At 42.2% G+C, this 13,903-nt stretch overlaps 1 protein-coding gene across 1 annotated transcript in view; it reads right to left on the minus strand.

The window, feature by feature from the left end:
- The window catches only part of MFAP3 (microfibril associated protein 3), a 66,558-nt gene that overhangs the window by 21,660 nt on the left and 30,995 nt on the right, over positions 1 to 13,903 (minus strand). The gene's annotated exons all lie outside the window — the stretch shown is intronic.

The raw sequence follows: 13,903 nt of genomic DNA on the forward strand, positions 1-13,903 counted from the left end.
GTGATGACACATGGAAGCTAAGCTGTTATTACTGAGGGTTTATTTTCTGCCCATCATTGTTACTAAGTGATTGTACATACATGGTCCTATTGAAACCTCCTGACAACCCAGTGAGGTAGGTTTTATGATTTATTTGTAGATGAGAAACTTGAAGCCCATAGAGATTTAGACTCACCCACGGTTGCCCAGTGAACTGTGCAGCGGCAGAGCTCAGAATTGAGACCAGGGCTTCCCTGGTGGCGCAGTGGTTGGGAGTCCGCCTGCCGATGCAGGGGGCGCGGGTTCGTGCCCCGGTCCGGGAGGATCCCGCATGTCGCGGGGTGGCTGGGCCCGTGGGCCGTGGCCGCTGGGCCTGCGTGCCCGGGGCCTGTGCTCCGCGGCGGGGGAGGCCACAGCGGTGAGAGGCCCGCGTACCGCAAAAAAAAACCAAAAAGAAAACACAAAAAAGAATTGAGACCAAGTCTACCTCGCTCTAACAATGATGCTAAGGCTTGGAAGGATTAAACCAGAGGATTTCTTCACTGACTGGACTTCACTCTGACTCACAGAATCCTCCTGGAGAAAGGGATCTTTTAATTCGCCCCTCTGCCTTTGGGTAGATAAACCACTATTTTCTGCTTCTGATAGTTGTAATGGGGTCAGAGAGTTTTAAGGGGCTCGTTCAAGGTCACAGCTTGTTTGACATCATCTCAAGTCCCCCCCCCCCCCCCGCCTCCACCCCACCAAGACCGTTAGGTGATTAAGGATTGTCTGCACCATCTCCCTACGTTCTCTTGGCCTCTCCATTTCATTCCCCCACCTGGTGGGGGAACAACAACAGTTTATTTCTTGCATATGCTACATGCTCATTTTGGGTTGGCAAAACCCAAAATGAGCATGTAGCATATGCAAGAAATAAACCGTTGGCTCTCTGCTATCAGAGAGCCTGTGATCTTGCAGGTACCCAGAATGATGGAGGAGCCACCATCTCAACCTGAAGCTTCAGGGTTCACCTTAGTGACGGAAGAGGGCATGGAGAACGGCACACAAGCTCTTAAATACACTGCTCACATTTCATGGACCCAATGTCCATTTGATGTTCCTGGGCTCCTGGGCACCTTACTACTCCTCTTGCCTTTGCTGCCTTTTTTGAATCCTTTTATCTCACTAGAATTTATCTCGCTGTGTCCCTCCTGACCCTGCCAGGTGGCTAAAGTCAATTTGATCAAACTCATTTGCACTAAAGCATTAATGGCTTATTATAGCAATCCTTCCAGGGAAGTGCTGCATTTTAACACACCTCATTTAAATCTTGGACCAATGCTGTACACTGCAGCATAGTGGCAGGCATCTGAGAGATGTTTCGGTAAGGTTCTCTTTCTGGTTAGGCAAATCACTTGCCCTGCACGCAAAGGCAAGCCTCCCCAGCATTTACCACTTCAGACAGATCTTTCCTGGCAGAGCTTCAGTTGCCAAAATGGGGATGGGGATTTTTTTGCCTGCAAGGAGGCAGTTGGGCCTGTCACAGCATGAAGATCAGCCTAATTTCAGAAATCTAATCCGGGGAGGCAGAGGCTGTCAGGCAGCCAGCAAAATTAATGAGAAAATTGGAGTAAACACGATGTGTGTCTCATCGACTTGGGTTAGGAGAAGGTGACTTGGTGCCAGTCTGCAGAGTCAGGCTCTCCGAGGTGTGTACATGTGGTCTACGTGCCTCTTTGGAAGTGCTATGTTCTCGGAGCTAATGAATTCAAAGGCACGGATAAGGGCTTAGAAAAGAATGCCTATACCTGGATGGCTTCTGGAGAACCTTTCATTTACTTGAATCACATCTTAGATCTGCCCTCTGTGATCAAATTAATGAGGAGTAGCACACACACAAAGCCTCTCAGTGTCAGATAAAAAAGACATCATGCTCGATAGGAATGGCAAGAGGGAAAAAGCAATAAGAGATTGAAGAGCTTCTGTGATTCCCTGCCTGAGTATAAGCTTCACAAAGTGGGGTTTCTTCTTTTCTCTTCACTGGGAGATGCGAACATCAGGAATGAGAAAAAGTTGCCATTTGATTGAGTCCCTTGTAATGGGGTGATTCTTTTATAAAGGACGTACACAGGAGGAGCTGCCATTACCTGACAACCTGTTTGCTTTAATCGATCAAATATTTTTATTCCTGGCTCATTCCTTTGAGGGGAAATTTGCTTGGCAGAAAACAGGTACAAGAAGGGTAATGGGGACCTAGTCCATGGGTCTGTGCTCACGGGAGGAGAGAGTCAGGGACAAGGGGAGCTTAGGGTGAGAGTGGTTCAGATTGTCTTAATGACTCTAGGGTTTTTGGTGACCTGGAAGGTCATGTGTTATACTTTTAATATTTATTTTAGAGGAACTATAGCATAGTGCAAGATTGCAAAAGCAATGCCCACAGGGAGAAAACAGGTAACATAAACAAATAAATTGATTCATGTAGGAAACTCAACAGGCCAAGCCCAAGACAAACAGTACTGACCCTCAATGTCTGGGATATAACAGGTCCTGTGTTGAGTGGCAAAGCACTTGGACTGTCAGGGATCAACCTCTGGAGACTAGTTGAAAGTACACTCTACTGAATCAGAAAAACCTGTATTAGAATTCCAGTTTTCCCTCTTATTGGTTTTGTGACCTTGGGAAAATTATTTAGCCTCATAAATTGAAAATAGGAAGTTAAAAAGCAGCATGAGGGCCTTCCCTGGTGGCACAGAGGTTAAGAATCCACCTGCCAGTGCAGGGGACGCTGGTTCAATCCCTGGTCCAGGAAGATCCCACATGCCACGGAGCAACTAAGCCCGTGCTCTGCAACAAGAGAAGCCACCGCAACTAGAGAAAGCCCGCATGCAGCAACGAAGACCCAACGTAGCCAAAAAAAAAAAAAAAAGCACAAGAAGGATGAGCTCTACATTGGTCAGTTTAGGCTAAGATACACTGTTGTAACAAACATCCACTGTTATGGGTTGAATTTGTCTCCCTAAAAATCATATGTTAAAGTCCTACTCCCTAGTCCTCAGAATGTAACCTTATAAGAAAGTAGGGTCATTACATATATAATTAGTTAAGATGAGGTCATTATGGTGGGCCCTAATCAAATATGACTGGTGTCCTTATTAAAAGGAAGAAATTTGGACACAGATATGTACACTTGCAGGATGCCAGGTGAAGATGAAGGCAGTAATCAGGGAGATGCTTCTATAAGCCAAGGAATGCCCAAGATCAGTAGTAAACCACCAGAATCTAGCAGAGAGGCATGAAACAGATTCTCCTTCACAGGCCTCAGAAGGGACCAGGCCACATCAACAACTTGAACTTGAACCTCTAACCTCCAGAACTATGAGACAGTAAATTCTGGTGTTAAGCCACCCAGTTTGTGGTACTTTGTTACAGCAGCACTAGCAAACTAATATATCCACTGAGTTCCAATGGCTTGAAACAACCGTTTATTTCTTGCATATGCTACATGCCCGTTTTGGGTTGGCAGGGGGCTCTGCTATCAGAGAGCCTGTAATCTTGCAGGTACCCAGAATGATGGAGGAGTCACCATCTCAACTTGAAGCTTCAGGGTTCACCTTAGTGACGGAAGAGGGCATGGAGAACGGCACACAAGCTCTTAAATACACTGCTCACATTTCATGGACCAAACCAAGTCATATGACCATGCCTAATATCAAGGGGGGAAGGAAGTATAATTGTCCCATGTATTTAGAAGGAGAAGAGAAGCAGGTGATGGGCGTGAGTAATGTCTATCACAATTATTTAAGAATATCTGCATAGAAAAAAACAATTGGGTAGAAATTTACCAAAAAGCACTGATTGATGTTAGCATGCTTGAATTATAATATTTTTCTAAATTTAATAAAAATTTTCACAAAGGATATATGTATATTACCTTAAGAATCAGGAGAAAAAAACCTTTTACTTTTAAAAATAAAATAAAGGTCATACCACTTACCAATGGTTAATAAATGAATGGACAAGTTAATAAGTGGATGGATCAAAAACAAAAACTCAACTCTAAATTTCTCACTTTTACACCTGAAACTAACACAACATTGTAAATCAACTATACTCCAATAAAATTTTTTTTAAAAAGAATATTCAACTTTTAAAAAAAAGGTAAATTTCTCACTTTTCTTTTCTATAAAAGGAATGGGATGAGGTCACCATTATGTGTAGTGAAATTTCCTTATTGAAAAGGCTTTATATATAAGATGGACATGAACACCACCAAGTTGAGTTTATTGTTGTGTAGAAATCTGCTGATAGAGTAGATAACTTTAACAGTGACATTCCCATTTACCATGTTTACATTCATGAGACACATTTCCATAAGGAAGACTGATGCAGATGATCATGGGGAGGGAATATTTATTCAAGGGAATATAGTCTGTGGGCCTGGAGGAAAAGAAGGTAGATGAAGGATGAGAGATGGTGTCTTAGGGCAGATGGTGTCTCAGGGCAGGTGATAGTGTGCTTGCATGTGGTTTATTAAGGGAGCGCTCCAAGGTGAGGGAGTGTGGGCAGTAAAACATGATGAGGAAGAGGCCAGGCAAAGGTGTGATTTCAGGCTCAATCCGAGCCTGATCCCAGGGGGATCTCTGGAATGTAATTGACACCTTAGAGTTGGCCCTGACTTGCGGCAAGAGAGCTGGGTTTTTAGGCTCCTGCCCTAGTTGGTCACTGGCTCTCAGGCACTTCTGGCTCTCTGAAAGTGAGGGCAGAGCAAATCCGACAGCCTGAGGCAGGCCTCTGCAGAAAGTAGCGGTGTGATTCATCAGAAACAGAGCACACAGAAGCTGGCCGAGGGATCACAGAAATGGTGAAGGGGATCTGAGGACTCTGGGTGGAACACTGACAGTGCCCACTACGGATGGAGACTCCCTGCAGACAGAGGTCCTGGCACTTCAGATAACTCGGGCTTCACAGACTGTGTATGGATGGGGCTTAAGAAATAGCCCGTGGGAAAGAACTTTAGTCAAGACAGACAACATGGCTCTTAACCTGCTCCTTGCTGGCAGTTGGAGGAGGGACTCATGTGGCTTTTGGCCACAGATACCTCCGTCAGCTATCATTGGGAAGGATTGATAGATGGTTTCAAATCTGCATGAGTGGCTGGGGGGAAGTGTGCATTGTACTGACCATGTAGGAATTTTTGACATACATGAGGAATGAAAAATGACAGTGTTGTTGGGTGGGGTCAGTGCCCTTATGAAGACGTGACCGGAGGGGGAAACCCCCTTGCCCTCTCTTACTATCATCTCCACTGGAATCCAGCCTGCCTGCTTCTCCCTCTCCCTCCCTCTCTCCTGCTAAGGGCTAGAAGGCCATAATTCAAAGTTTCCCGAGGCCTGCATGAGAGGAAGCGCAGGGAACAGACTTGGAGAGAGTCGACCCGGGTTCAAAACCTGACTCTGTCACTTACCCTCAATCTCAAGTTCCTTAAATATAAAATAGGGAGTGATAACACCTATACCGATTAGGACTATACTGAAGTTAGAGGGGATTGCAACCTTTCTGAGTCTTAATTTCTTCATCTATACAATATAATGTAATAAAATGAATGATAAATGATGATGATGATGATGACACTGGTGATCACTCTTACCTCTCAGAACTGATGTTGCGGGAGGGAGGAGGGGTGTGTTAAAGTACTAAATATAGCAGTGTGCTGTAAATAGGTTATTGTCCCTGGCCCATCCCGGGTGCCCCTCCACCCCTAAGTCTCCTTAAAGGGAAGAAGAATGGGTCTTTCCACTCTCGCCACTACTGATCAGGATATTTTTCATATAGACTTGGAGCCCATTTGAAGTGCTGCATCTTGTATTTTCTAATAGAAATCCTACTCTTTCCCCTCCAGCCATTGTGAGCTTTGTGACCATGGCTGTCTCTGGGTAAGGAGACACAGAGCCCTCCAGAGGGTGAGAAAGCCCATCAGGCCAGGCCTGCAGGGCCCAGGTGGAATAACTATGAATGAGGTAATGTCGAGGGCTTTCTCTTTCTCCTGGTAAATGCCCTGGACGAAGCTGGACCTGTTTAATTTCTAGGCCAGAAGCACAAATTGAATTCTGTACCATATGCATTTGTTGTCTCTCCCTTTTCTGCAAGAATCTAGATGGGGATTAACGGGCTCACTCTAACAGGGAGAGACGTAAGGAGTGCCATCGAGTCCTCTGTGTTTACAGCGCTTGAAAGGATGGAGCTCTAACAAGTCTAATTTAATCTTGGCTCAAGTGAAGGTATGGTGAATTCCAGGCCAGGAAGAATAAACTGGCATGCCATAGAACATTAGAGATAATTTAATTCAACTCCTTCTCTCAGAAGATAAGGAACCTGAGGCTCAGGGGGTGGAGAAGGGGCACTGGTGTGTCCACAGCCACAAACCAAACTACTGCTGGCTGGGACAGGGGCCAGCGCTCTGGGCGCTGTCATTCATTTCTGTGCTGTTGTCATGATTTTTGTCATATCTACACACCATCTGCACATTTATTAACATTGTTTCTTTAATAATTGAACTGACTCTATTTTTTACTCCTAAATAAATTAATTTTGAAAGGAAACTGGTGCAAAGGGAAAGCAAGGATCATTTGCCACAAATAAAAGGCAACCATAAAAATAAATGCTATGAAACAAAGCAATACAAATTTTAGCAAGTTACCGCTATATGTGAAGAGACCACTCATTCTCTCTTTTGAAAGGGAGAGTCACAATGTTAAAGAGAATTTTAAAGGGAATACCTTTTAAATAGGAGAGGACTCTTTTTTTTGGTTGCGCCGCACCGTGGCTTGCAGGATCTTAGTTCCCTGACCAGGGATTAAACCCGGGGCCTTGGCAGTGAAAGTGCAGGGTCCTAACCACTGGACCGCCAGGGAATTCGCAGGAGAGGATGTTTTTTAATGTGCTGTGGACCACTTAAAATCCTCTCTCATATGATGAGTGACTAAGTGTATCAGGAAAGAAAATGGGTGTGAAAGTTTCTAAGGAAGTCTAATACTTTACCTAGGTTAGAATTCCAATTGTCATTTGCCTTGAGCAAGTTACTTAATCTCTTTCTGCCTCAGTTTCCTCACTCATAAAACAGGAATAAAAGTATGTGTGTGCCAGGGGATTGTTGCAAGTATTAAATTAGACAGTACATATAAAGCCTTAGAACAGTACTTGGCACAGAGCAAGCACGTGATAGCAGCAGGTATTACTGTAATTATCATTATTAAAACTTAAGCGGTATTTACTGTCTAGCAGGATTACAAACTTTATTTGTAAAGGTTTACATAGTAAATACTTTGCCTCTACAGTCTGTGTGGTCTCTGTTGCAACCACTCATCTCTGGCACAGCAGAGAAAAAGCAGCCATAGGTAGTACATAAACAAATGGGCATGGCTGTGCTCCAATAGAACTCTATTTACAAAAATAGTCAGCAGGCTATACAGGTTCTGCTAGAGGCTCATAGGTATGGAAAACAAAAACAGGTCAACTTATTCCATGCAAATAGAAATCAAAAGAAAGCTGGAGTAGCAATTCTCATATCAGACAAAATAGACTTTAAAATAAAGAGTATTACAAGAGACAAAGAAGGACACTACATAATGATCAAGGGATCAATCCAAGAAGAAGATATAACAATTGTAAATATTTATGCACCCAACATAGGAGCACATCAATACATAAGGCAAATGCTAAGAGCCATAAAAGGGGAAGTTGACAGTAACACAATCATAGTAGGGGACTTTAACACCCCACTTTCACCAATGGACAGATCATCCAAAATGAAAATAAATAAGGAAACACAAGCTTTAAATGATACATTAAACAAGATGGACTTGATTGATATTTATAGGACATTCCATCCCCAAACCAACAGAATACACTTTCTTTTCAAGTGCTCATGAAACATTCTCCAGGATAGATCATATCTTGGGTCACAAATCTAGCCTTAGTAAATTTAAGAAAATTGAAATCGTATCAAGTATCTTTTCCAACCACAATGCTATAAGACTAGATATCAATTACAGGAAAAATCTGTAAAAAATACAAACACATGGAGGCTAAACAATACACTACTAAATAACCAAGAGATCACTGAAGAAATCAAGAGGAAATCAGAAAATACCTAGAAGCAAATGACAATGAAAACACAACAACCCAAAACTTATGGGATGCAGCAAAAGCAGTTCTAAGAGGGAAGTTTATAGAAATAAAATCCTACCTCAAGAAATAAGAAACATCTTAAAAAATAAACAACCTAACCTTACACCTAAAGCAATTAGAGAAAGAAGAACACAAAACCCCCAAAGTTAGCAGAAGGAAAGAAATCATAAAGATCAGATGAGAAATAAATGAAAAATAAATGAAGGAAACAATAGCAAAGATCAATAAAACTAAAAGGTGGTTCTTTGAGAAGATAAACAAAATTGATAAACCATTAGCCAGACTCATCAAGAAAAAAAGGGAGAAGACTCAAATCAACAGAATTAGAAATGAAAAAGGAGAAGTTACAACTGACACTGCAGAAATCCAAAAGATCATGAGAGATTACTACAAGCAACTCTATGCCAATAAAATGGACAACCTGGAAGAAATGGATAAATTCTTAGAAAAGCACAACCTTCCAAGGCTGAACCAGGAAGACACAGAAAATGTAAACAGATCAATCACAAGCATTGAAATTGAGACTGTGATTAAAAATCTTCCAACAAACAAAAGCCCAGGACCACATGGCTTCAGAGCCTAATTCTACAAAACATTTAGAGAAGAGGTAACACCTATCCTTCTCAAACTCTCCCAAAATATAGCAGAGGGAGGAACGCTCCCAAATTCCTTCCACGAGGCCACCATCACCCTGATACCAAAACCAGACAAAGATGTCACAAAGAAAACCACAGGCCAATATCATTGATGAACATAGATGCAAAAATCCTCAACAAAATACTAGCAAACAGAATCCAACAGCACATTAAAAGGATCATACATCATGATCAAGTGGTGTTTATCCCAGGAATGCAAGGATTCTTCAATATACACAAATCAATCAATGTGATAAACCATATTAACAAATTGAAGTAGAAAAACTATATGATCATCTCAATAGATGCAGAATAACATTCGACAAAATTCAATACCCATTTATGATTAAAAAAACCCTCCAGAAAGAAGGCATAGAGGGAACTTACCTCAACATAATAAAGGCCATATATGACAAACCCAGAGCCAACATCACTCTCAATGGTGAAAAACTGAAAGCATTTCCTCTAAGATCAGGAACAAGACAAGGTTGTCCACTCTCACCATTATTATTCAACATAGTTTTGGAATTTTTAACCATAGCAATCAGAGAAGAAAAAGAAATAAAAGGAATCCAAATTAGAAAAGAAGAAGTAAAGCTGTCACTGTTTGCAGATGACATGATACTGTACATAGAGAATCCTAAAGATGCTACCAGAAAACTACTAGATCTAATCAATGAATTTGGTAAAGTAGCAGGATACAAAATTAATGCACAGAAATCTCTTGCATTGCTATACACTAAAGATGAAAAATGTGAAAGAGAAATCAAGGAAACACTCCCATTTACCATTGCAACAAAAAGAATAAAATACCTAGGAATGAACCTACCTAAGGGGACAAAATGACCTGTATGCAGAAAACTATAAGACAATGATGAAAGAAATTAAAGATGATACAAACGGATGGAGTGATATACCATGTTCTTGGATTGGAAGAATCAACACTGTGAAAATGACTATACTACCCAAAGCAATCTACAGATGCAATGCAATCCCTATCAAACTATCACTGGCACTTTTCACAGAACTAGAACAAAAAATTTCACAATTCGTATGCAAACACAAAAGACCCCGAATAGCCAAAGCAATCTTGAGAAAGAAAAACAGAGCTGGAGGAATCAGGCTCCTCAACTTCAGACTATACTACAAAGCTACAGTAATCAAGACAGTATGGTACTGGCACAAAAACAGAAATATAGATCAACGGAACAGGATAGAAAGCCCAGAGATAAACCCATACACATATGGTCACCTTAGTTTTGATAAAGGAGGCAAGAATATACAATAGAGAAAAGACAGCCTCTTCAAAAAGTGGTGCTGGGAAAACTGGACAGCTACATATAAAAGAATGAAATTAGAACACTCCCTAACACCATACACAAAAATAAACTCAAAATGGTTTAAAAACCTAAATGTAAGGCCAGAAACTATAATACTCTTAGAGGAAAACATAGGCAGAATGCTGTATGACATAAATCACAGCAATATCCTTTTTGACCCACCTCCTAGAGAAATGGAAATAAAAACAAAAATAAACAAATGGGACCTAATGAAACTTAAAAGCTTTTGCACAGCAAAGGAAACCATAAACAAGACGAAAAGACAACCCTCAGAATGGGAGAAAGTATTTGCAAATGAAGCAACTGACAAAGGATTACTCTCCAAAACATACAAGCAGCTCATGCAGCTCAATATTAAAAAAACGAACAACCCAATCCAAAAATGGGCAGAAGACCTAAACAGACATTTCTCCAAAGAAGATATACAGATTGCCAACAAACACATGAAAGGATGCTCAACATCACTAATCATTAGAGAAATGCAAATCAAAACTACAATGAGGTATCACCTCACACCAGTCAGAATGGCCTTCATCAAAAAATCCACAAACAAAAAATGCTGGAGAGGGTGTGGAGAAAAGGGAACCCTCTTGCACTGTTGGTGGGAATGTACATTGGTATAGCCACTATGGAGAACAGTATGGAGGTTCCTTAAAAAACTAAAAATAGAACTACCATACGACCCAGCAATCCCACTACTGGGCATATACCTGGAGAAAACCATAATTCAAAGAGTCATGTATCACAATGTTCATTGCAGCACTATTTACAATAGCCAGGACTATGGAAGCAACCTAAGTGTCCATCGACAGATGAATGAGTAAAGAAGATGTGGCACATATATACAATGGAATATTACTCAGCTGTAAAAAACAGAATTGAGTTATTTGTAGTGAGGTGGATGGACCTAGAGTCCGTCATACAGAGTGAAGTAAGTCAGAAAAAGAAAAACAAATACCGTATGCTAATACATATATATGGAATCTAAAAAAAAAATGGTTCTTAAGAATCTAGGGGCAGGACAGGAAATAAGACGCAGACGTAGAGAATGGACTTGAGGACACGGGGTGGGAGAAGGGTAAGCTGTGACGAAGTGAGAGAGTGGCATGGACACATATACACTACCAAATGTAAAATAGATAGCTAGTGGGAAGCAGCCGCATAGCACAGGGAGATCAGCTCGGTGCTTTGTGACCACCTAGAGGGGTGGGATAGGGAGGGTGGAAGGGAGACACAAGAGGGAGGAGATATGGGGATATATGTATATGTATAGCTGATTCACTTTGTTATAAAGCAGAAACTAACACAGCATTGTAAAGCAATTATACTCCAATAAAGATGTTAAAAACAAAAATCAAAAAACAGGCCAACTGCTTTTGGACGATTTTGAATAAAATATCTACCCACACGAGGTAGCATTCTATCTCATACCATAGCCCAAATCTCAATTTTTGAAGTCATCCTCATACACCTGAAATGTAGGTTTTTTCTTACTACCTGCCATCATCTTAACTGCTCCCCAAATGGCCAGGGGACTGGACAGCCACTGAACTTCAGCTAGGATCAAAGTTAAAAGCAGAGGTTTGGGAGTCAGAATGACTTTAGTTTGTCGCCTACCCTGCAAGGGGTGTCATTTTTTTTTACACAGGAGGAAATTGCAGCTCAGCGTGGTATAGTTATTTGCCCAATGTCACACAGCCAGCAGACTGACATCTATACCACAAACATGAAATTTGGCTCTAATTCAGAAATCCCAGGGCCAGCTGCATGTCATCATGAGGCTTCCATTTCCTGTTTCGAACCTCCATGATAAGGGAGGGGAGAGCTTGTGAAGGATTAATACAGCATTGGAAATGATGCTGATGGCTTAGGGCATGATTGTAACCTGGGGAAGAGGGAGAATATAGTCCTCAGAGACCATAAGATAGAGTGGAAAGTGCACGGAGCCAGACATGCCCCCTCTCTCACAACCCTAGTTGTGTACGTGGGCAGTTCTTCCTACCTCTCTGTGCCTCACTTCCCCCAAATGTAATAATAAGCAGCAGCATTTACTAGTACACAGGGCACGGTGCTTTCCAATACCTTTATCTCATTTTCTCCTTTCAACAACCCTGAGATTTTTATCCCCATTGCACAGATGAGTAAGGTGAGGCTCAAAAAGTTTGTTTCAATTGCCCAGGGTCACAGAACTAGAAATAGTGCAGCTGGGATTTGAATGCTAGTCTGTCTGGTTGCAAGTTTTTCCAGTGCAAAATATTCCTCACTGGAGTCTACATCCTCTCTGCGGTGAGTCTGCAAATGAGGAGGATGTACATGGATGCTCTATAATTCTAGAATCAGAGCTAACTCAGGTTGCACTCTTAGCATGTGCTCGGCACTGTGCAAAGCCAGTCCTGCCAAATGGCCTTACGAACGGGGGATGTGGTGGTGGGGGGTGGTGGCTAATAACATCCTCTTTCTGCAGATTTGGAAACTGAGGTTCATAGACTTTACAGAACTTGTCCAAGGTCACTCATCTACTAAGAGGCAAGGGTAGGCTTTGAATTCAGGTCAAACTCACTCCCAAGCCCATGATCTTAATAGAGTTTATTGTTCAACCCAGGACACTCTGGCCCTATTAATAATTATGCCAGGATAGCAGGCAGAAACAGGGATGTGTGGTCATCCCAGCTCCTGGCCACTGTGTTCTCCGCATCCCTCAGGACCACCATGAATCATGATGACATGGAGAGGAAATCTACTACAGCTGGCAGCACCACCATTCTAACTATTACAATGAGCACTTACATTGATCTTAGGAAGCATTTTGGGAAAGAGGTCAAGTCCTGTGGAAATAAGGCATTTGGGGTTTGGTGCTTGAGATTTTTGGAAGGGGGGCCTCTAGAGCTGCTACAAGAAGTAGTCAAAGACCAGATGGCACCGTCCCCTGACAGACCCCGTTTCCCTTCACTCTCTGACTGCAGGCACTGGGTGAAAAAGAGAGGTTAAAAGACTGCAAGGAAATGGAGATGATAAACGACTTTAGATTTGCTATGGTAAGAAGACCAAGAATTTCTTAGATTCAGAAAAGAGACCAGACCATCATCAGGCTAATGCTTGAAACCACACATACCTCTAATTCAAGGCTAGTATCACATGGGGTCAGTGCTTGGAGCTGTCTCCACTGGACACTTGGAGGCATGCTGGGGAGAATTTTCTGCATCAGAATTCCCAGAATTCTACCCTAAAGGCCTTACCTCTTTGGGTAAACATTTCATTCCTCTAGGAGCCCAGTTTTAAAAATAAACAACCTTAGAACCATTTGAGTTCATTATCAGTCGTAAACATGGTGGAACTTATTACATATCAGATTTCCTTTTGAATTTGACTGTTGGCTGGGATGTAAGAAAGGTAAGCTGTGATAGAGAAATGGGCATAGGGGAAGCTTTAGGACATGGGATTTTGCCAAAGGAGTTTACCTTAGTGTGGGGTCCTGGGCAGCCAGGAGGCAGCAAAAAAGGTTTTGACTAAGTGGTGCTCAGCAGAGCAAGAGTGTTGGGGGAGAAGATGGCACTAGAGGGGTAAAGTCTATCACTGCAGCCTTGACCACGCAAAGCCCCAGGGCAATGAATCCACAGAGAATGGAGAGGTCATGGGAGTCAAAGTGGTAAAAGGCAAAGAGGCCAGGGAACTCGGACCCTGGGTGGCTGGGGAGACTGCTAATGTGGGACGCCAGGCAAGTTAGTCACCCCGTGATGCCTCATCTACCAAGCATGAAGCTTGGCTGAAAATGAAATAATC

Source organism: Delphinus delphis, chromosome 3, assembly GCF_949987515.2.
Source record: "Delphinus delphis chromosome 3, mDelDel1.2, whole genome shotgun sequence".
In the NCBI taxonomy this organism is placed as follows: domain Eukaryota; kingdom Metazoa; phylum Chordata; class Mammalia; order Artiodactyla; family Delphinidae; genus Delphinus; species Delphinus delphis.